General features: G+C 59.4%; 1 protein-coding gene across 1 annotated transcript in view; it reads right to left on the bottom strand.

The window, feature by feature from the left end:
- Positions 1 to 24,360, bottom strand: part of SHANK2 (SH3 and multiple ankyrin repeat domains 2) — a 490,643-nt gene that overhangs the window by 88,167 nt on the left and 378,116 nt on the right. The window lies entirely within an intron of this gene.

A 24,360-nucleotide genomic window follows, 5' to 3' on the forward strand; every position in this document is an offset into this window, starting at 1 on the left:
ACGACACGGAGGTCACACACGTGATCACCCAGTCCCACACCCACACCCGTCTGAAACAGGGACCTCCCGGGTCCCCGCTCCACCCCAGACGTCACTGCCTCGCGTGTGCTAACGACACAGGCTTCCGGCCATCGCCCCACCCTAATGGTACGCGTGCAGGGAACACTCAGTGCTGCAGGGCAGAGGGACCCACGGCAGATGCCAGGACGTCCACGGATGGCAGACGTGTGTGGGGCTGGGGGCTCTCACCCCCCTCGCCGACTGCTAGCACCCACGACTGTGTGGCGCGCGTCTGCCTTGCCCCGTAGCTCCGGGGGAGGCCCGCGGCCACCTCTGCTGACTTTTGGGGGCTGGCCCCAAGCCTCTTCAAACACGAACGCACACATCCCAGCAGGTGCGATTGTTCGGAGGTATGGTGCCTGCAGTGGTTTGGCTCGCGTGGCCCCTTCACCACGGATGGACAGTACCTTCCCGGCGTGCCCCTCTGGGACCTCTTGCCCAGGGGGAAAACCTAACCCATGAACTGTTTTAAAGTGAACGCTCAGCTGAACAGTGAGTGAAATTGGGATGTAGTAATTAAATGTCGGCTAATTTCAACGGTCCCATTACCTTTTCTTATTTTGGATCCTTAAGATGTGTTTTCTAGATCTCTTTGGCGCTTAGGAAGCTAATGAGCTCTTAGCCCAAAGGGTCTCAGAAGACAGGGGTGTCATTTTGATGACCCGAGCCTCAGTTTCCCCATGGGCATAACGGTGGCTGTCCCCTCTGCCTGCCTCACGGGGCTCCTGGGGAGGAAGGTCTGCAAAGACCAATGTGCTCCAGGATAGCCTGGCTGCAGCCTCATAGCCCCCTGATGATGTGGGCCGGGACTGGGGTCTGTGACCGAAGCTGGACGGTTTGTCTTGATTATTGTTCGTTCATTCATTCATTCATTCGTTCATTCATCCAAGTACACACCAGTCACCCACCTGATACAATGGTGAGCGGCGTGCACGGGGCCCATAGTGTCAAACGTGCCGTGGACCCACGTGGCGGGGTGAGAGGAGGGGCTGCTGGGCAAGGAGAGGTCAGGACAGGGCAGACACCTGCAGAGTTCCCAGGCAGGCAGAGGCCACACCCCGGCCACGTCCACAGGCCCCACGCACACGGCCACACCCAGCCCCTGTGGTCAGCGGGTCAAGACCAGGGAGGGCCCTGTGCTGCTGCCTCACTCGAATTCCCTCATCCTCACGGGCCTGGTCCTGCCTCCCTTTCCACCAAGACAGGAGGAAACTTCGTCAGCCCACAGGCGGTTGCATCAGCAGAAAATAGGTGCTTTGAAAAAAGTGAGCTTCATGCCCCTCAAATACCCACGGACGGACAAACGGATGAACAGAACACGCCCTCATCCGCACAGCGGAATATTGCTTGGACGCAAGAAGGAACGAGACACTGACCCCTGCTACGGCGGGGCGGGCCCTCCACGATCCCCTGCCCAGCGATGAAGCCAGACTGAGCAGGCCACATCGCGTGAGCCCGTTCCCACGGAGCGTCCGGAACCGTGACTCCATGGAGACGGAAAGCAGGCTCGTGGTTGCCAGGCTGGGGGAGCAGGCGGCAGCAGTGGCTGCTGACGGGCACAGGGTTTCTTGAGGGGCGTCCGGAATGTTCTAGAACTAGACAGCGGTTTGCAGAGCACCGTGGACGCACTAAATGTCACCGCCTCGTACCTCTTGAAATGGTTACTTTCCGCCTCAGTAGAATTTCAAAAAGTGAGTTGCACACATGATAAGCCAGGAGGGTTTCAGGCCCCGGGAGGTGGGTTGAGTTTTTGGAGCCCGTTTCCTGTGGACGTCACACCTGGCGACACTCCTGTCATGCTTCCTGTTCCCGGGGCGGCTGGCGAGGGAAGGGGCCGGCAGCCCCTGCAGCCCCCGGGAGGAGCCGGCCGCTGCCACCAGGGCCCCTCCTTCTGCCCTCCCACGTCTCTAACTGCCAAGGCGCCCGGGCACCTGCTCCGCCGTCCCCCGCGGGCCATGCAGCTGCCCCCGGGGCCCCGGGGTGGGGTGGGGGCTGCAGCCGGGCCACCCCGAAGCCGTGGCCCCCGCTCCCCCTCCCTGTGCCCCCTTGCAGCCAGCTGAGTCTGCCCGCGTTTGTTAAAAATACACAGCTCTATCTGCAGCAACATGTAATTTAATAAATTTATTTATAATGTGACGGAGCCTGTTTTAAAGACGAGCTTTTATCTCTGAGATGGGGCTTCGGGGGCCGCTGCTCACCTGGCACGCAGCGCGAGCGCTCTCCGCCCGGGGCTGCTTGCTCTGCAGACCAGCAGCCCCGGAACGACCCCCCTGGGAAGGCAGAGGAGGTCAGTCCCAGCCCCGGACGCGGCCTCCACCCCGTCACGGGAGAGATGGGACTCACAGGCCGGTCCCAGAACAAGGATCCCCACTGTGCTGGGTTAAGTGGTCACGTCCCCCAGAACCTCAGAATGTGACCTCACCTGGAAATAGGTCTCTGCGGAAGTGATAGCTAAGACTGGGTCACAGTGGAGTCGGGTGGGTCCCGATTCCATGACTGGCGTCCCTGTAAGGAAAGGGGAGGCGGCCGTGTGAAGGCCGGGGTGGAGGCTGGAGGGGCGAGGCCACAGCCCAGGGACGCCTGGGGTTCCCAGAAGCTGGAAGACACAGGACAGGTCCTCCCCTGACACCTCCGGAGAAACCAGTGCTCCTGACATCTCGAGTTTGGACTTCTGGCCCCGGAAGAGTGGGAGGAGAAATGTGTGTTGCTTTAGGCTGTCTGGTCCGTGGTCCTTGCATTTGGTGGCCCCAGGGCTCTGACTTTGCTGGTGCGCTCCCGTCCCCGCTAGCCCTGAGAAGCTCCTGGCACATAGTAGGTGCTGGTGCAAATGCGTAGAGGGCCTGGGGGCACATGGCTGCATCGGACCCTTTGCTGCCACGTAGGCCTATCCCTCGTCACATGACCCTCTGGTTGACCTGGTGTCTGAGAATCAAAGGGAAGGGGCGTGTCTGCATCCAGAAGAAACCACAGGCTGTAGGGGGTGGGGGGAGGGGAATGGGCTGGGGTTGGCCGGCTGTGGGGGGTTCTCAGGTTCCGGGGCAGGAGCGACTGGTGCTCCAGAGACTAGTCCTGGTCTGGCACGTCCAGGCCCTGTTATGCCCAGAGGATTATGGGACTTAATGGAAACGAAAAATGCCAGGAGACAAATCTGAATGTGGGCCCGGGGGTGGGTCCAGCAGGGGTGCCAGGGACAACTGAGGCCGGGGGGGGGGGGTCAGAGGGCTGGCAGGCTGCTGCTTCTCCACGGCTCCTTTCTGTCCTTCCCTCGGCCAGTGTCTGTAGAGTGCCTTCTGCCACGGTGTGGCTGTGAACAGGAGAAGTGTGGCCCCTGGCCCACACCCCACTGTTTGCTTTCCCATGGGGCCGTGGGTACTCTGATGGGGCATGTGTGGGGCACTGGGGTGTCCAGAGCTGGGGCCTCACCCGAGCTTGGGTAATCATGGAGGCTCCTCGGAGGAGGCAGTGGTTTCCATGCTGTGGCTTTGGGAAACACTCCAGAGGGACCTGGGGTGACCCAGTGTGTCAGGCCTACCATGCCCCGTGGGCAAAGGCCCGGATATGAAGGGCAGGGCGACTGCGAGAAGACGGGGACAGACACGGGGCCTCCACAGGCACAGGCAGGGGCTCGCCCTGGGGCCATGGACTGGGTGTGTGTCCTCCCTCCAAGGGGGGCAGGCATGCCCGTCCCCTCCGGGCTCTGGTGGACAGTGGCGGGGGTGGGGGGCTCCTGCCACGTCCGGGCACAGGCACTGCCGCTGGTAGAGGGGCCGGCAGAGCTCACTTCCAGTTGTGTGCGGGTGAGGGAGCAGCAAGGGTGTGTCAGGCACATGCGGGCGTGAATGAGGGGCACACGTGCGGAACTCTGCAACTGTGTTCCATCCAGGTGTGGGGTGCGTGATGGTGGAGAAGGCATGGGAAGAGCCTGGAAACGCAGGCTGCGGGGCCCTGGATGTCTGGGGAGGGAGAAGAAATAAAAACCCCAACAGTCCGGTCACCACGAAAGAAACTGCACTACCGATCGTCTCATAAAGGCGAATACGAGGCCCCGATGGCTTTCTGAGCAGGGTCAACCCACCGTGGAAGGGACACGTAATTCTAACCAGAACAACGTCTTCCAAAGCAAAGAAAAAGAAGACATTCCCCAGTTGTTGTGAGATTGACAGAAGCCTGAGTCTCGAATCAAGAAAGTATTCGATGGGAAAATTACAGGCAAATCTCATTCATGACCTTAGATGCAAACACCCTAATTGAAACATTAGCAAATGGAATTTTGCATTAGCGTTAGGAAGGTTACTACATCCTGACAGGTTGGGCTGTCCTAAGACCTAAGACTGGTCTACTAGAAAATCAGTTAATGCAATTAATTAGCAAAGGAGAAAAGCCACACAATTTTCTTAAGTGATGCACAAAAGCCCTTGATAAAATTCAATATTCATTTGCAATTAAACTGAAACCTCTTGGCACACTAGGAAGGGAATGAAATGCTTTAACCTGATAAACTCTGTGCCCCTCCCCCCCCCCCAATCTAGAGTCAACAGAAATTTAGAAAGCATTTCTTTTAAGATCGAGAATGAGACAAATATTCCTGCCTTCATTGCTTCTAGTTAACATTTTATTAGCAGATCCCACCCACCAGAGAGAGAAAGGACTAAAAAACATACAACCAGCAGATAAGAGATGGGAATTAATAAAACTGGCTGAATAAAAAAAAATCGATATGCTGAAGTCAGCCACATTTCTATATTCCTGCAACGGTCAGCAGATGTACTGTTGAAAAATATACCCCGAAACGACGAAAATTCAGCTACCTAGGAATAAATCTAAAAACGTTGCAGAAGCTCTTTATGGAGACAATTATAAAATCTGTTTGAAAGACATTAAAGACGACCCAAATAAGCGGAGAACTAGATCACGTTCTTGGGTGGGAAGACGATACTGTACAGAAGTCAGATTTCCCCAGATCGGTCTATTCTGGGTCAATGCAATTCTAACAAAAACCCCAACAGGGTTTGTGTGTGTGCACGCGTGTGTGTGTGTGTGTGTGTGTGTGTGTGTGTGTAACTCAGTAAACGGACTGAAAAACGTAAATGGAAGACCAAAGGAGCACGGATAGCTAAAACAATCCTTTAGAAAAACAGGAGATGGGATGGTGCGTTTTGTTCAGATGACATTGAGACAGCGTTAGGATAGACGGCACCGATGACAGCCCAGAACCAGGCTGCATCCACGTGAATGGAAGCCTATGATCCACCAGCACGGTGGGTCTCGGAGAGAAGCGTCTTACCCCACAAACGACGCTGGGAGAATGGGTTCTCCACACGTAGGGAGAATGAGATCAGATCCCAACCTCACACCATACACGTAGACAAAAAGGAGTCCCTGGATGAAGGACTTATACGCGGAAGGCGAACTGATCAAATTCCTAGAAGGTGAGACTGGAAAATATCTTCATGAACTCTTGGTAGAAAATAATTTCTTAAATAAGACACAAAAAAGGCATACTTTTCCCCAGAGGAGGAGTCTGATGCACGTATCGACATCACATTAAGAACTTCTCCTTGTGAAAAGAGTAAAAAGGCAAGCTAAGGGGGTAGCGAACAGAACATACAACGAGCACAAATCCCTAAGGAAACAATAAACAACCTCACAGAAAACTGGGCGAAAGGCGAGAACAAGCACTATAAGGAAAAGGAGCTCCAAATATCCATGAACGTTGGAAAAAGACGCTCGAGTCCACGAGTCGCCAGGCGACGCAAACAACGGCACCAGTGAGCGACCGCGCGACGCCCCTGGACGGGCACAAACGATGAGGCCTGAGCCCTCACGGTGCTGTCATCCTGCAGGTGCAGAGACGCGAGCTGCCTCCCGTCAAAGTGGAACGGCAACAAAGTTGCCGCGGGGAAGCTCTGCCACCACCTGGGGAAGCTGGACATGCGGCCCCCCTGCGACCCAGCACCTGTTCTAACATCTGCACGCGGTCGCCAGCAGACGCGTGCGGGAGTGCTCAGCGCTGCTCTGTTCACAGCCACAACACCGGGGAGGCCGCCACGTGTCCGTCAGCGGGAGAACGGCCACCGAGGACGGCAGATATCCGCGGTGCCGGGCCGCAAACCCCCAGATCACAAAAGCTCCGAAAGCAGAACCCATTTCTCGGCAATTCGACTGGTGGCAAGAGCCGGCCTGAGGAGCCCGGCGGGCATTCATCACCTGTGTCGGCCCCAGGTCGTGTGAACGTCCGCAGAGTTGAGGTTCAAGAATCACCATGCTGGATTACACGGAGCGACACGCGGCTGGGACGGCACAAAGCACGCAGCGTTTTACATTTTACAAGATGTACTTCCCAGCCTCAAATGAATATATGCATGATGTATCATCTTTGTTCGGAAACGCACTGGGCCCCACGGGCCCTGGGTAAGGGACTAAGGACCTGTCTTGTCCTACAATGGAATCGTCTACAGCTGGGAAAACAAACAAACACCAACTACACACATCTGTGCGGATAAACCTCAAAAGAACAGGGGCGAGCCGCAGGAGCGAGCCATCACAGAGTCTAGCCGGCAAATTCCATTCATAGGAAGTCGGGAAGGAGGAAAAAGGCAGCTTTGTTTGGTGACACGGGCACAGGTGGTAAAGTCACGAGGAAAAGCCGGAGAAGTGGGGGCAGGGAGGCAGCTCCCGGGCAAGGGCCCTGCTGTCCCCACGACCTGTTCCTTGGTTCCAACCAGAGCCTCCCCGACGCCTCCGGGACACGGGACGTCAGGATGGAACCCGTCACCGAGGGCAACGACCACTCGATTAGTCCACGCCTGGACAATAAGCGAACCCCAAGCCGGGCTAAGCACAGGCAGGGGGCTGCGGGTGTCACCTGTGCGCTCTGCCCAGCCCCACCCTTCGCTACTCCTTGGCCGCTTCTCCCAGCCTCCCCTCCTCCACACAGGCGCAGCGTCCCCCTGGGCGCCCCTCGCACGCATCCCGACCCCCAGATCCACTCGGGCGGCCGGTCCGGCCCATCCACAGCTGCGGCGGCCTCCTGACCCAACAGCTTCCTTCCACCCCTCTCCCCGTGCAGCCACGTGGTCTCTCAGGACCGAGGGCCCAAAGCACAGGGGCCCAGGCCCCTCCTTCCTCCCTGCCTGCTCCTCTCCTGCTGCTAGCGCCTTCTCAGACCTTTCCCAGGTTGCAGAGGAAGTGTCACCTCCTCCAGGGAGCCCCCTAGGCTCACCTACCCAAATCTCCCAGGACCCCCATTACTGTCTCTTATGCCCCGTCCACTGCCTTCCTGGTTTTCTCACAACACATACGGTTTTCCTTCCTTATTTGTTTTCTGCCTTTTTTTTTTTTTAAATTTTAATGTTTTTATTTATTTTTGAGACAGAGAGAGAGCATGAGCAGGGGAGGGGCAGACACAGAATCTGAGTTGGGCTCCAGGCTCTGAGCTGTCAGCACAGAGCCCGACGCGGGGCTCGAACTCACGGAGTGTGAGATCGTGACCCGAGCTGAAGTCGGACGTTTAACTGACTGAGGCACCCAGGTGCCCCTGTTTTCTGCCTCCTTAATCGATAAGCTAACCCGTCGAGAAAAACTTCCATTTTTCTCACCGTTGTACACCCAGAGTCCACCAGAGCCTTTACTTACTAGGAGCACAAATGGCTCTTGAGGAGATGAGTCACTGATAATGATGATGACACCAAGGAACAGAGAGGCTGAGTAAGTTGCCTAAGGCCACACAGCTAGTAAGGTCTTAGAACAGTAAACCCGGGAAGGGGCTTCCTCCACACTGGGCAGCCCAGTCCTGCCCCGCCCCCCACCCCCACCCCCAAGCTTTGTGCTTTCAGAAAAATAGGGCAGCTGGCGGTGGGTCCCTGAAATGTCCCCGCACCGTCCCTCCTCGCGGTGTGCCCGGCAGGTGAGGACAGGTCCTCAGAGCCGTCTGCCCACAGGGAGTCTTTCTCCGTCCCAGGGGACACGTGGTGATGCTGAGCAGATGGTGGCCGGTGCTCCACAGACAGGGGCAGAGAAGCAGATCGAGGCGGGAGTATCACTGGTGCAAATATTTTAGCCGTGGGGGCCGTGGCAATGCGAGGGGCACGGGCGGGGGGCGTTAGCTGCTGCTGGCCAGCCAGGGGAGGAGGGGGAGAAGGCGGCCAGTGGAGAGAACGCCCCAGCAGCCGCTGCTCCAGCTGGACGGACCTTCCCCTGTAGTCCCCCTTCTGCCCCGGCTCCCCCCTCTCCCTGCCCCAGTGGACACCACCCAGCGACTGTCCCTCTCACGGTGGGGGTGGGGGGGCTTTGGGGATGACGGAAATACAGCTGGACCACAGCGAAGCCAGCAAAAGCGCTTGCCTTGACCTCGGGCCACCCAACCCCGGGGAGGAGGGCCCCGTGCTCTGAGCGCCCTCCGTGGGGCCGGCCCGACCCCGGGGCAGCCGTCCCTTCCGGAGAAGGAAGAGGGCTGGAAGACAGGCAGGGTGGGGGGGGGGGGGACGGCATTCCCAGGACAGGGAGCAGGTGGTCCCAGCATCCTGGTGAAGACGGCTGGTGTGAACCCCCCAGCCCCTCCCACCTACCCCCTCGGCCCCTGGGTCTTTCCACACCTCTGTCCCGTGTGCACACAGATACTGGAAGTCCCTGACGGGCACAGCTGCTTGGGGGGGGGGCCCTGGGGACCCTCTGTGCTCTGAATGGTTTGGACGGTGAGTCTGGGAGGGCCTTCGGCCCCGGGGCGGCCTGGAAGAGGTGTCGCCCTCACTCTGGGCCGCTGGACTCGGGAAATGGGAGTGACGGGAGTGACGGGCTTGCGGGCCTGGGCAGTGGTCACCGCCTACAGGGATGATGGTGGGGCCGGAAGCAGAGACGGAGCTTCCCCCACACCGCGTGCGACACACTAACGGTTATTCGTGCACATCTACGCAACGTGCCAACACCCACGTGCCTACATAACCCGGCCCGACTTTTTGCCACAGCGGCCAGCTGGGTCGTCATCCCCATTTCACAGGTGATAAACCGAGGCAGAGAGGCTGAGGGACGTGTGGCGCGGGTCAGGGTGGGCGTCAAACCCAGGCGGTCTGGCTCTGGCCGCTCGCCTAACCCCGTCTGCTCGGTGGCGGCCCTAGGGAAGCACACACGCGTGTGTGTGTGCAACGCACACGCCTGTGGGGGGCACCAGGGCTACAGGGCGCGCTCGGCGGTTTGGGCCCCGTTCACTCAGCTGGAGTCTGGATGGGCAGCGGGGTGCCGGGGGCGGGACCGGTGGGAGGCCGCGGCGGGTCCCCAGGGAGGGCGGGCTGGTGAACCCACTTAACGAAGAAGAGCGCGCCGGCTCCGGAGGCCCCTTCCAGCCGGCCACATCCTTGCACGTAAAATGCCGTCCCAGACAAGCCAAGTCTCAAACGCTTTGGGAGAGCGTTCCTGCTCCGGGAGGCTGGGTCACACTACCGTGGGCCGTGGGGTGGGGACAGTCTGCGTGCCACGCTCGGACGCAGCCGGAAAACGCTCCTGCTTGGGGCGCCCCCCGGGCCCTGCATTTTTAGGTCACACACTCAACACCTGAGTTTTCCTAATGCCGCTGGCCTGTCACCTCCCAGAGATCTGTAAGCACGCTGGGACCAAAGGACCCTGCCGGGCGGAGCTCCCGCGGAGTTCTTAATGGCTGGCAGCCTCCAGTGACCTTATTTTTAGCAATTTCCACCCCAATTACTGCCCGGTGGAAGCACAGACGTATCGGGAACCCTTCCACGTGATCCGTTCTTCCAGGGAGAAGGACGGAGGCGAGGAATACGAAACGACTCCAGGGTCCCCTGGATTCACGGCACAGAATTGAATCCTAGATGCAGATTTCCAGCCCCTTTCGTGACGCGTCTCCTCCCGGAGCCAGAGCCGAGGGAACCTGGCAAAACTGGATGGCAGTCAGCCCTGGGGACCGCAGGCGGTCTGGCTCTGGCCCGTGGTCACCGGGGCGGCCAGGCTGTAAGCCTGGCACCAGAGCCGCGACGTCCCCGTCTGGAACTGGATTCAGGAGAAACGCAGCAGCCCCAGCTATGTGACTTCACCTCCGCCCACTTTCTCTGCAGGAAGCACAAAGCCGTCAGGAGGAAATGCAATTATTTAAACAATCCCTCTCAAATAACCTATTGTTTTCTCCCTCCCTGGGAGAAAAAAAATGCTCTGAAATATCATCATTCAGGAACTCTGGGAAACACCTACCCGAGGGCTGGGGTCCCCAAACAGACAGCCACGAGGTGGGCTGCTTCTGAGAGCCCCAACTGTGAGGGAGGCTGGTTGGCCCGGGGAGCCCGGAAGCACATTCAGAGCCACCCCAACGCCATCAGCCACCCAGCGGAAAATCAGCCCAGCCCATATTGGAAACCGTCTCTCTGTGTTCTCCTCACTCTGCCCTGGGACCGAGGGTCTCACAGAACAGCCCCGGAAGTCCAGCAACAGGCTGCCACAGTGCCTTTGCAGGTGCTGTTCTGACTCCTCTGAACATCCTTCTCCCATCTTTCCCATTTCAGAGACTCCCATCTATTCTCTGCAAATCCCAGCTCGTGTTTCAACCTCGATGTGCAGATCGCCTGGGATCTTGTTAGAGTCCAGCGGCTGACTCAGCAGGTGCCGGGTGGGGCTGAGTCTGCATTTCTATCAGGTTCCTGGGCCACATCTGGAGCCAAGGTTCTAGAGCCCTGGTTACTCCATTCTTCCAGCGCTCTGTCTGCAAACGTCCTCACGCATCACGGGCCACACTGCACCATACTGACCTCCGACACACAGGCCCCTCCTCCTGGACTGCCATACCTTTGGGGGCCAGGCCCGAGCCCTGGTCATCTCTATGCGCCACCCCCCCCACCCCCGACAGGACCCAGCCCGGGGCTGGGAGGGGCCCGGGTACTGAGCCAGGAGGAGCAGACCTCATCTGTTCCCAGCACCCAGAGTGCCCCCCCAGCTCTGTCTCCATTGGAAGGGAGGAGGGAACGGGCAGCACCTCGCAGGGGCTTTGTTCCTGGAATGTTCTCATCCCTGGACTCGGCCCTGGGAAGGGGGAGGTTCAGCCTCTGGCTCACTACGTCCCGTGCCACGACACCCGTGCGGCCGTGCACAGGCGGGGGGGCGTTCAGGTGGGGCCGGAGCCTGTGGGGATACACGCTCCTGGACCCCCCGCACCTCCAATCCACATGAGGATCTGAGGCGTCTCAGAGGAAGGCCACTTGCCAGGAAACATTCGGTCTTGTCTCCCGCCCCCCCCCACCCCGCCCCCCGCTCCCCCGGGGATGTGCGCCCTCTTGGAGCCAGAAAAGCATAACCCCAGCCTCTGGGTATTGGTGACTGGCCCAGACCACAGACTGTGGGCTCTGGGGAGATTTTATTGAATGAACTCGTTTCTGGGCCAGACTCTGTGCTGTGCCTCCCTGGAAGGTCAGAGGTGACCAGACGGCACATTCCCAGGACCCGGGGAGCTGTTTGCTGTGGGACAGCCTCCCACCTGCCGCTCCCCTGGCACCCAGCCCCCCGCACACTCTGGCCGTGGCACCTGCTGTGGCCAGTGTTGGCACCCACCGGTCCGAGACTCCTCAGAAGAAGCCTTCGGCCACCAGGGCCCCGAGTGGATCGGCCGGGACGAGGGGCTCGTGTCCCTGCACACTCCTTCTGGCGTGTCCAAGGGGAATACGACAACCACTGACCCCAGCCCCTCGTGGAAAGAAAGGCCCGTTTCTAGTTCCGTCCCTGTGGGGCAGGGTGAACGGCTGCATGCTTCCTAGTTGACTCTGAACCAGAGAGGCCGAGTGACTGGCCCAGGGTCACACAGGAAAGGTAGTACCCGGTCCCCTGAGCCCTTCCCACCATGTTTTCTGTAGAAATAAAGGTAAATTTCCTCACATGCTTGTGCTGGAAACCTTAACGCCAATGGGGGAAGGTCTTCCTTTTAGACAAGAGAGGGTTAGTTTTTCAGCCACTGGCTGCACAAAGAGTTCCTTAGTTGCACCTTAGAGGCCATCTAGGGACTGTAATACTCGCAAAGCTGAGCTCCCAGGGAGGGGGCCCCTGGGCCCGCGAGGCAGGCTGGGTTCCACCTCAGCTCCATGCTCTGAGCCCTGGGAGCTTGGACAAGCCTCCCAACCTTTCTCGGAGCCCCGTTTCCTCGTCTGCACAACAGGGTAACGTAAGGGCTCCTCGTGATGGGCACCCGGCCCACGCCCGGCAGGGGGGAGCCCACGGGGGCCGCTCTGTCCCTCCGTCTAGGCCAGTTCCACCCCGTCAGGATGGGGCATCGCTCCGCCCTGGTCACTGTCTGCAGGACGTGGCTCCCCACACAGCCCACCTGGCCACGGGCCACGGCTCGCAGACACCCATTCTCAGCGGAAGGTCGATCCTATCTTGTCTTGTCTGTTTATAGCAGATGATAAAACTTGATCTCAAATTACACACCTCTCAGCTAAAAGCGGTCTATTACCCAAAACCTCACTCTGACGGCTATAAATAACCCTCACAACGCAGTCCCCAGGAAGTCTCTGGAAAGACGCTGCCCGGTTTTGAATAACAAGATGACGGAAATGCACACTGATGCTAATTAATTTTGCGGCTCGGAAAGAGCGCTGTCCGTGGTAGCCGCGGTCAGCGTGTGGGCACAGGACGCCTGTCCGGGGAAGGGAGGCCCCATCCGCGTGGGGCCCTGGTGCACGGAGGCAGCACGAGCGAGAGAGCTTACATTTGCTCACAAAGCTGCTGGAGAGGGGCCTGGTGCTGGCTTCTCCACCCTCCTGCCCAGACAGGCCGGGAACCAAAGAGAAGGAAATGTGAGGAGACCCGGATGGCTGTGAAGGCAGACATTTTCCAAGAGAGAAGAGGCACCGGGGACAGAGGCGTGGAGGAGTGAGAGCTCCCGGAAGGCCGCCTTCTCCCTTCACGTCGCGCCCCCACGGGAGCGGCCCGAGGGGTGGAAGGACCCAGCTGTGGACTGTGGAGACAGCCTGGCGTCCTCCAGGAAGGCAGAGGGACCCCATGGCCCAGGGATTCCACCCTGAGGGTACGGCCCCAAAGAACGGAGTCCCCAAATGCTTGGACTGCATAGATGCGCTCTTTGCAATGGCCCAGATGGGAAACAACCCCAATGCCCATCAGCAGAAGGGACAGCACTGTGGGGTCTGCCCGCCCAGTGGAACATTGTCCGGTCGCAAAGCAAAGGAAGCATGGCCACGTGCTACATGGTGGCTAAACCCGGAGGGAAAGAAGCCAGACACGAGAGGGGACACGCCGTATGACCGCATTCACAGGAAACGCCCAGAACGGGGCAGTGCACAGCCAGGCAGATCGATGGCTGCCAGAGGCCGGGGCAGCGGGACAGTGTGACTGCTTGAGGGGTGAGGGGTTCCCTTGAGGGGGATGAAAATGTTCCGGGACTAAGGAGCCACACAGCACTGTGGACACACTTCATACGATTGCGCTGTGTGCTTTTAAATGGTTACAGTGATAACATTGTATGTTATATGTATCTTAGCACAATTCAAAAAGACAGTTGGGGCACCTGCGTGGCTCAGTCGGTTGAGTGTCTGACTCTTGGTTTCCGCTCAGGTCATGATCTCACGGTTTTATGAGTTCAAGCCCCAAGTCTGGCTCTGCACTGGCAGCACAGAGCCTGCTTGGGATTCATTCATTCATTCATTCATTCTCTCTCTCTCTCTCTCTCTCTCTCTCTCTCTCTCTCTCCCCCCCTCCCTCCCTCCCTCTTTCTCTGCCCCCGCCCCCACTCACACACTCTCTCTCTCTCTCTCAAAATAAATAAATACACTTAAAACAAAAAAGACAGTTATGCAACCAACCCAGGCCTTAGAGGGGACTTGGTGGCCCTGTGGTTCCGGCAGCTGAGCCCCTGCTTGGATTTGGACGACGCACACGCGTGTGCCTCTTGCACAGATGGCCTGGCACCCTCCACTTCAAGGCCCCTCCCGCCACCCGACTCCAAGGAACGTGTTCATGCCCCACTTGACTGCTCAGTGCCCATCTGCAAGTGGCCGGGCGTCCATGTGTCGGTGCACAGGTCACACCTGGGGTCCGCGGCCACCCCCTGCCCGGCTTGGAGCGTCAGGCTTCTCGCGTACGCGTGACACCTTGGTTCATCAACCATTCCGAGGACGGTGCTCCCCCAAGCAGTCTGTACTTGGGAAGGAAGAGTTAACTTTCCCCTTTACGGCAACTAAAGACAACAGTAACTGCCAGCCAGTGCCCTGAGGGGCACCCATGGACGGAGCAGGCCCGGGAATCTGGACTTAGCCGACTCGATTCTGGCTCAGAGCACCCAACACGACAGTGTGCCGGTGGGCGCACGGTGACCCCTGTGGCTCCTTCAGCTTTCTGAGTATTTAAAGCAGCTCTCAGACCCGAGGGACGACCTGCGAGGACCAGCGGGGACCCACGGGACTCAAGCCAAGGATTACCAAAACCTCTCTCCACTTAAAACTCTGTGATTTTGGGGCACCTGGGGGGCTCAGTAGGTTAAGCATCTGATTTTGGCCCAGGGAGTGATCTCATGCTTTGTGGGTTCAAGCCCCACGTCGGGCTCTGTGCTGACAGCTCGGAGCCTGGAGCCTGCTTTGGATTCTGGGTCTCCCGCTCTCTCTGCCCCTCCCCCGTTTGTGTGTAGGCGTGCTCTCTCTCTCTCTGAGTGAATGAACTTACGCTTTTTTTTTTTTTTTTAAAAAGAGGCAAATGGGGTGCCTGGGTGTCTCAGTCGGTTGAGCGTCTGACTTCGGCTCAGGTCACGATCTCACGGTCCGTGAGTTCGAGCCCCGCGTCGGGCTCTGGGCTGATGGCTCAGAGCCTGGAGCCTGCTTCCGATTCTGTGTCTCCCTCTCTCTCTGACCCTCCCCGTTCATGCTCTGTCTCTGTCTCAAAAATAAATAAACGTTAAAAAAAAAATTAAAAAAAAAATTAAAAAAAAGAGGCAAACCAGAGTTTCCAGGCCCTGGCAACCCCAGACCCACCGTCTCACAAATGCCGAGACTGCAGAATGCGGCAGAGAGGAAACACCCTTTACAAAAGAGCCCTGGGGTTCTCGAGTGGCAGCAGAAATGCCGCTTCCCAGGCAGATGTCCCAGCAGTGCAGCGAAGACCCCACTGGCAGAGGCGCCCGACGGAAATTTACTGATGGCGGAAAGGGCAGATTCACGGGTGCGGCCGGACTTTGGCGGTGTTGCCCCAGGGTCCGATGAGGCAGGCCCGGACAGGTCCTCGGCATCTGAGCCTCCCCAGTCCCTGGCCCACCACCCCACCACCCGTATCCTGTCCTACGTGGACCCCCTCAGTCCTGGGCTGACTCACAGGGCAGAGTGACATAGGAGAGGGACAGAGGGCTTCGGGCCCGAGAGCCATTTCTGCATTTGCGTATCTTCTCGTGCTCTCCTTCAGCTCTGCGTCAAACCACGGTTTTGCAAAGGCTAAAATCCCATGGAGAGAGGGGACCCAATGGCTATGGGCAACCCGGGAGGGCATCCAGGGGAAGGTGTCCTCTGAGGATCCTTCATTCTGTTAGCCCCTTAGGGAGCATTTCTAGGTAGCTGGGCACTTAGGATCCTTTCAGGATCCACAGGGAGTTGAGAAAGTTGTCTTTGTTTCTACTGAAAATGGAGGAAAAAAAGGCAACTTTTAGTTCTGTTCCCAGGGATTTAAGCAGCATGAAACCAGGCTGCTGCTACCACGGGGCTGAAAGCGTGGCTCCAAATTGATCGGCGCGTGCTAAGGACAGCAGCCCGCTGTGACCTCGGAGAGCCTGTTGTGGGAGGACAGCGTCCTGCTGAAACTCCGAGGAGGAGGCAGCTGGGCACCGGGGCAGCTGCTGGGTCACCTGTGGATGCGTGAGCCTTCACATTTCACAGCGAGCCCACTGCTAAGGGCTGTGGAGACACCCCGCTCCGGGCTCCAGGCACAGGAACACGAAGCCCAGGCTGATGGCAAACGACTACGACAGCCGAGCGTCTGGGAGCACCTCGCGTCCAGGGGATTGCGGCCGCGTCTCCAGGTGGGGCTGTGGGTGAGGGCGGGGAGGGTTGGAAGGTGGGCCTTCTCATCCACCCAGGTCTGTAGCAAGGGGAGCAGGGTGGGGCCCAGGGCTCCGCGGGGAGCAGCCCAGGGCAGCGGGTCGACACAGAGCACCCGGACGCCCCCTACATGCCTCAAACCTGGGCCCCGCCTCCTGGGCCGCAAGAAGCCCGGGCAACAGGACGGGTATAAGGTAATCGTGCTAAGTGGGCTCAGGGCCCTGGCTCCTGGGACCCTGCTCACCTCCCCCTCACCACGGACAGGGCCATCTATCAGTTCGCAGGGAAGGGCCAGCCTGGCCTTCGTTCTGACCTCTGCAGTCCCCTGAATTTTCTTCTTCTTTTTTTAAAGTTTGTTTTGACAGAGAGAGAGGGAGAGAGAGTCATGTGAGTAGGGAGGGGTGGAGACAGAGGCAGAGAAAGAGAATCCCAAGCAGGCTCTGAGCTGTCAGCGCAGAGCCCGACCCAGGGCTCCAAGTCACAAACCTGAGCCGAAACCAAGAGCCGGATGCTTACCCGACTGAGCCCCCCAGCGCCCCTGGATTTTCTTCCTTAACTGTGTGCACACACACACACACACACGCACCTGTACTGTGGGAAGACCCCTCTCCTTCATGCGATTATATGCGCATTTAGACAAATGCGTACTTTCGACGAGGCATCATCCCAGGAGTAGACGGCACGTGAGCACGAGGCTTAATGCAAGTCTGAAGAGTCTTCCCCAGGGGGGCTGCTGAGACCCTGGACTGCCCTTCCCTGACCCCCTCCCCCGGGAACTGGGGTTCTGCTTTTGTTTCCTTCATGTGGCCTTTCTTTCCAGGGTTGGCACCTGTTCATTTCCCGAAACAATACATGGGTTCGTCTGCCTTTTCTTTCGGGGAACTTCACGTAGATGGTTTCATGCTTCACGTATCCCTCCCCGGCTTACGTTTCCCGTTCTACTCTGCCTCCGAGGTCTCTCTGCGTTGATGCACGTGGCTGCGTTCATTCATCTTTCCCCTGCTGGCTAGTGTTCCCTGTGGGAACGCATCACAGTGTCCCGATCATCCCTCTTGTTAATAGATACCGGTGTGGCTTGCGATTTCTTGCTCCCGTGAACAGAGGTGCCCGGAACCTTCCTGCATGTGTCCCCTGGTGCACGTGTGGGACGGCCCTTCGGTGGGGCGCCTGCCAGAGTGACCGGCTCCCTCCTACCATCCATGCAGGTTCAACTTTAGTGAACGAGGCCAGCCATTTTCCAAAGAGGGTGGGGTCTTTTTCATGGATTTTTTTTCTTTCTTAACACTAAGTATATAAACCCGAAAAGGCTTTGAGAGGCCTGGCTATGGTGGGCCTATCAGTGCTGGAAGTGTGTCCCCCAGAAGGTATGTTGAAGACTAACCCCAGGACCTATGAACATGACCTTGTTTGGAAACAGGGTCTTTGCAGATGTGATGAAGGTGTAAGTGAAGACGAGGTCATGCTGGTTAAGGGTGGGCCCTTAATCCAGTCTGTGCTCATACAAGACGGAAGTCGGACACAGACACAGACGGGGAAAACACCGCATGACAACAGGCAGAGACTGAAGGGGATGTGGCTGTAAGCCAAGGACTGTCAAGCAGCCACAAGAACCTGGGGGGGCAGAGAAGGATTCGCCCCCAGAGCCTCGGAGTGAGTGCGGCCTCGAGACGCCGTGATCTCGGATCCCCAGCGTACAGAGCGAGGAGACCGAAGGTCACTGCTGTTTCAGGGCCCCTGGTTTGGGGTCCTCTGTTACAAGACCCTGAGAGATGAGTACAGGACAGCAACCCAGGCCCTGCCTGGCCCCGCCCGCCAGCACAGCCTTTGTCCTGGGGACCCAACAGGTCTTCGGTCTGTAGCCATGAGAGCAAGGAGCACCAAACCTTTCCTCAGGCCCCCAAGGATGTGCACGTCCCCGAGTGTGGGGTGAGTGCCAGAGCCCCTCCCGACGCAGAGCGGCAGGTGCCCTATGTCACTCACTTAACCGGAGCAGGGAGACTGCGTTTCGCAGGCCTGTGTCGAGGCTCCGAGGGGTGAGACGGAATGGGCAGCGGTTCTGCCCCCGGCCGGGCACTGCGCTCCGGAGGCTGAAGGAAGGAAGGCCGGCTTCCATCCACTGGGGAGCAGCGTCAGTTAACAGATGTGCCCCCGGCAAACGCTTCACGGAAGAGGTGTTGGGCCGGCGGAGGCAGAAAGGCTCACCCTGGGAGGGCCTGCAAGGGGAACCTGAGCCCCAGCATCTCTGCCCACCCACCCCTGCAGGCTCGCTGTGAGGACCAGTTTCTTTGCTGGCAGCCGTCTACCTGCCCTCAAGTCTCAGCCACCAGGATGGCACTGGCTGTGTCGCTAGGGAGGGAGGTGTCTGCCCTCTGACCCCTGGCTTCCTCGGTCTGTCTCCTCCTTGTCTGGTGGTGAGGGGATAGTGAGCCAAGCACTTCCTGGTGCCCCCTCGAGTCCTACACCTCAGAGGGCTGTGGAAGAATAAAGGACAGGGTGGGAAAGTGCCAGGTCCCAGTCTGCTCCCCTCCCCTGCGGTCTCCCCTGGTGGCCCCAGCCCTTCCTCTGATGGTCTCAGACATGTGGTCACCCCTGGTGGCCTCAGCCCTTCCCCTGATGATCCCAGCCCTATGGTCTCCCCTGGTGGCTCCAGCCCTTTCCCTGATGGCTCCAGTCCTGCTCTCTCCCCTGGTGGCCCCAGCCCTTTCCCTGATGGTCTCAGACATGTGGTCTCCCTGGTGGCCCCAGCCCTTCCCCTGATGATCCCAGCCCTATGGTCTCCCCTGGTGGCCCCAGCCCTTCCCCTGATGATCCCAGCCCTATGGTCTCCCCTGGCAGCCCCAGCCCTTTCCCTGATGGCTCCAGGCCTGCTCTCTCTCCTGGTGGCCCCAGCCCTTCCTCTGATGGTCTCAGACATGTGGTCTCCCCTGGTGGCCCAGGCCCCAAACCCTTCAGCTTCTCACTAGGTGGCGGCCACGTGAAAATGCCATTTTTGTAGATCAAAACGATTAAATAGTTTGGTGAGGTCCAGACAGCATTTATCAAGCCCGGGAGGATGCACCCTGCCCACACTGGCAGGCAGGTCCTTGGTGACCCCACTTTGGGTCAAGCACTGTCAGAAGCTGGGAGACTGGCTTGGGGAAGCCGAGAAAGGCCTTGGGAGCGGTGAGCCAAGCAGCCGATCAATGTTCTAGTATTAATGGCCCCAGGGCAAGCGGCTGGGAGGTGCCTGGGGGCAGAGGTACTTCTGAGATGGGGTGAGGGGGTGAGGGGGAGAGGGGGAGTGGGACCAGGTCACCAGGGTGGCACAGGGGTGCTGTTTCCCACAGGTCCGGGACCAGACCCCCGCGTTCAGCCCTGAGTCCTGAACAAATCCTTCCAGGTGAAGACCTTCCCCGGATGGCTCCAGGGAGGGCCACAGCTGACCGCCTAATGGGGCCCACGTGCAGGGAAACTTGGGGCCACAGGTGCTGCCATGAGAGAGGGGCGGCAGGTGTCGCCTGTAAAGGCCAGAGCTGAGATATTTTCACGTCGAAGTCCCACACTGTGTGTCCACGCGTGTGGGTGTGTGAGCACAACCCTTTAACAATGTAAAAGTCGTTCTCAGCTTGCAGGGTGCACCAACACGGGAGGTGGGTCAAATCCGGCCGTGGTTTGCCAAACGCTGCCGTGAAAGAGAGCTGTTCCAAAGGCAGGCTCGAGGGCACCCTAAGTAAGCGGCCTCAGCTCAGACTGCAACCTGCTCTGGTGACGATGCGGATTCTGCCCCGGGGTCTCGGGAGAGGCGAGACGTCGCAGCTAAGACTGGAGCAGACACAGCAGCCCCTCCCGGTCTCCAGGGCCCACACGGGAGCAAGTTCAAGGCCAGAGAGGGCAGAGCAGGAGGTGGGCAGGAACAAAGAACAAAGGCTTCGCCGCCCAGGCGGGCGCTGGTGCTGCACATGGGGCCCGAGCTTCCAACGGTGGGTTTCGCCGAACAATGTCTACACATCAGGCAAGTGGAAGCGTGTGACTCCCTAGGGGATGGGGGCGGTTCTCACTCGGTGTTAAGGGCATCGTGCACGGAGAAGCCCCTTCAGAGGGCAGATGTGAGCCCCTCCGAGGGAAGAACCTCAGGACCAAGCGCCCGGTGTGAACCAGCCTCGCTCCACGGGGATGGGGGCGTGCGGTCCCAGCGGGCTGCAGAACCAGGCACCTGGGCCGCAGGCTGGGACGCGGTGGTTAAGCCACGGAGCACAAATCTGGCCGCTCAGGGAAGAGTTATGAGGTCTGGGCTTCCGATGGCAGCAATCCAGCCTCATTCACACCGATTCGGACAACAATACCAAGCGGCCGGCTCAGATGAGCCCGCGTCCACACTCACACCGCGAGGGATGGAAACAATCCAGCCAGGGAGACCGGGCCGCTGACCGGTGGAAGGGTCCAGAAATACCCTGAGGCCGGCTCTCAGGCCTCTCAGTGAAGATGGAAGGGACGTACCCGGTCCTGAGCGTTACGCCAGGGGTGGTGAGCTCGGTGGGGACGGGGGACCCCCAGCACAGCCGGCCCGGAGGACGGCCAGGAGATGGACGGGCGCGTGTCACTGCTGCACCCCCACACCGTCCCGCCTTCCTGCCGAGGCCTGGATTCCCTCTGGGTCCCCACGGTGCACCTGGCCCGACCCCGGGACTCTCCTAGGAAGCCTTGCAGCCCAAACGGGAGGGGGCTCGATTGCTTTTGTGGGTGCAACAGCTCATCACAGATGCGGTGGCTTAAAACAACACAGCGTCATTCCCTCCCGGTTCTGTGGGTCCAACACGGGCCTCGCTGGGTGGAGGTCAAGGTGCGGGCAGGGCTGGCCCCTCCAGGGGCGCTGGGGGAGGACCCTTCCTGCTCTCGCAGCTCCTGGGGCTCCAGCACCCCCGGGCTTGTGGCCGCATCACCCCGATGTCTGCCTGTTCCTCTTTTCCCTTCAAATCCCCCCCTGCTTTCGAGGTCACCTGTGGTTACATGGACACACCCGGATAATCCCGGATAGTGTCCCTGCCCTGAGGTCCTCAACTTCCTCCCATCTGCAAAGTCCCTACCGCCACGCAGGCCACATCATCACGGGCGGAGGGACCCGAGTGTGGACGTCTTGGGGACTGTTATTCAGCTGACCACAGGGAGTCACCGGGCTGGAGGGCCACAGCCCTGTTGGGGGCGGCCACAGCCAGGGACCCCACAGGCTGGAACAGCCAGGCCTCGGGGCCTCTCCACGCACCCCTGCCTTCAACTTTCAGACACTCTGCTCCTGTCCACTACAGCCTCAGATGCCCTCATAAGTTTCGGGCCATTTTGTGGCTCTTTAAAAATTCTTCCCTCTAACCTGCTAGGCCTTCAGAGCCAAACACTGGGTACAACCCCCAACAAGGGCCTGTCCCAACACTGCGGCAGCCCGGACCAGCCCTGGGGGAGTGAGCCTCCTCTCTCTTGCAGGAAGGCCACTCTCCCTAAAGATGCAGAAACTCCTTCATACTCAAGTGTGAGTGACTGACGGCAGGTGGCGTGGCGGTGACTGACCTGCCTGCCGGGCTTGCCGGGGGCCTGGGGTTTCTGCCAACTGGGATGGGCAATCAGGTCCTACATCTGCTCTCTAGCCAGTGTGGTCACCGGGGCTGTCCACTCGCAAAGCCACCCTGGGCACTGCTTGACCTCAGGGCACCTTCAAGTCTCAGAAGTGACGGGAACACCGTGGTTAAAATGGGAGACGGCCGGGGTCCATGGGCGCCCACACGCCCTGCTCTGAGCACCTGCCCGGAGTGCTCCAAACACATCTGGCTTCACTGCCCTGTGCTCTGGTCTCCAGGCTCAGGGGCAAACAGGCCACAGCTCTGGCACTTACAAGCCATGGGGTCACAGGGGCACCCCCTCCACACACACCTTGCCATGCCTCAGTTTCCCCTCATGTAAACCGGGGTGTTTGTGGGGTTTCAGGATGAGAAGGAAGTTAAGGTCTTCCCATGGTGCTCCTCACAGGGGCCCTGATCCTACGGGGTCGGTGTCCACATAAGAAGAGACACCAGAGCCCTCATTCCGTCTCCACCCCGTGGGGACACGGCAAAACGTGAGGCACCGTCTGCAAGCCGGGAGGAGGACCCTCGCCAGGAACCATCAGCCAGCACCCTGACCTCGGACCTCCGGCCTCCAGTGCCGTGAGGACAAACGTCTGGTGTCTGAGCCCCAGCGTGTGGCATTCTGATGGGCAGCTGTGCTAAGACATTGTGGGTGCAGGCGTGATACCCACCGGGCCTCAGTTTCCCCACCTGTCAACGTGGATGACCACAGCACCTGCCCTGAAGGCTGCAAGGGGTGAAACTAAGTCTGATTTCCCCTGCAGGTGCTCGGAGGTGGGCGGGGAGCTCGTCCCCCAGTCTGTGACCTCCCGGGACGAACCCCTTTCTGGGGCTGTGTCCCAATCCTCGTGTCCCAATCCTCCCCAATCAGGTGGGGAACCCAGGCAGAAGCTTGCCTAAGGCCGCAGCGGGAACACACAGAGGAGTGGAATTTGAACCCGGGCCTTGTGGCCCCAGAGACCCTGCTGCAATCCGGCCATCTCGGAGCCTGACGTCCCCAGGACCCAGGCCGTGACCGTCACAGAGGGAGCACACTCTGCCAGGGCACACGGGTGAGGGGGATTTAAGAGGTACGATGGAGATGCATCTTCCCCAGCAGCACCCGCAAAATATCCGAGAAACACCTGATTTACGGCTTAATGGCAGAACCGGACACAGTGTGACTGACGGACATCGCCAGAGGAGGCACCTTCACCCCTGCTGAGCCCCTCCGCCTGGTGGGAGACTGCGGGTCCCCTGGAGAGGGGAGAAAGAACTTGAGAGGTGGGAGACCCGGTGTGAGGACGCCTGTGTGACAGGAATGGCTGGCCAATGGCTCCCAGGCACCTGCTGGGGCCATCTGGACCCGGTGCCACGTCTAATGGACACCTCAGCCTGGCAGAGCACAAGGGGACTCCCCACCTCCCAATGCCAGCCTCGACTCACCCGCCCGGGGCTCTGAGTCAGGCCCGAGGCCGCCCAGCCATGTGCGAGGAGATCCAGGAGTCCCCTTGCGTGAGTCTAAACCCAGAACGGACCCCCGTCTGACTCTTTCTCTCCACCCCGCTGTCTGGTGTGGAAACAGCCTCTTAGCGGGCGGAGGGTCCCGGCCCCGCCACACGGAGTCCCACGAGATCCGCCCAAAGTCAGGGGCTTCCGACAACAGAAACCCACTCTCTGCCAGTTCAGAAGGCCGGAAGTCAGAGATCAACCCCCGTGGAGGCGTAAGGGGGCCCCCGTCCCCTGCCTGTCTGCCAGGGTGGTGGCTGCGGCACGGGTGAGGGCGGGCAGGCGGGCCGCGGCTCCCAGACGCACCCCTCCGCCTCCTCCCCTGCGTGCGCCATTCCTCTTAGACACCCTTCCTTGCGCTTGGGGCCCACCCTACTTGGGATGATCTCATCCCAAGATCCTTCACTAATTACGAAGACCCTCTTTCCAAACGAGGTTCCTGGTGGACATGAGCTTTTGGGGGACGCTAACTCACTGCACCCTCCAATTCATTCTCCCCTTGGAAGCCGGCCGCACACCCACCCCTGTGTTACCGCCGAGCACATGGCCTTCACCTCTACTCTAAAATGATCTCCTTTACTTATCACTGCTTGCCTCCAGCAGGCACCCACAGGCTGTGCCAGGGCCGGCCCGGTGTGGGTGCTCAGGACGGCTCTCAGGAGACACGGCGGGAGGACTGCTGGGAAGGAAGGAGGGAAGGAGGGAGGGAAGGAAGGGAGGGAAAGGAGGGAAGGGAGGGAGGGAGAGAAGGAAGCAAGGGAGAGAGGGAGAAAAGGATGGAGGGAAGGAAGGAGGGAAGGAGGGAGAGAAGGAAGGGAGGGAAAGGAGGGAAAGGAGGGAAGGGAAGGAGGGAGGGAGGGAAGGAGGGAAGGAAGGAAGGGAGGAAGGAAGGGAGGGTAAGGAGGGAAGGAAGGGAGGGAGGGAAGGAAGGGAGGGAGGGAAGGAAGGAGGGGAGGGAGGGAGGGAAGGAAGGGAGGGAGGGAGGGAGGGAAGGAAGGGAGGGAGGGAGGGAGGGAGGGAAGGAGGGAAGGAAGGAAGGAAGGGAGGGAAGGACGGAAGGACCGGGAGTTCTTCTCAGCTCCTTTGTTCCCTAAGTGGAAGGTGACCTCCCCAAATGGGACGTCTGATACAGTTGTCCTAGTCACCTGTGGCTACTAAAATTTAAATTACCCCCAAATTAAGGGTGCCTGAGCGGT

This window comes from Panthera tigris, chromosome D1 (genome assembly GCF_018350195.1).
Source record: "Panthera tigris isolate Pti1 chromosome D1, P.tigris_Pti1_mat1.1, whole genome shotgun sequence".
NCBI classification, from domain to species: domain Eukaryota; kingdom Metazoa; phylum Chordata; class Mammalia; order Carnivora; family Felidae; genus Panthera; species Panthera tigris.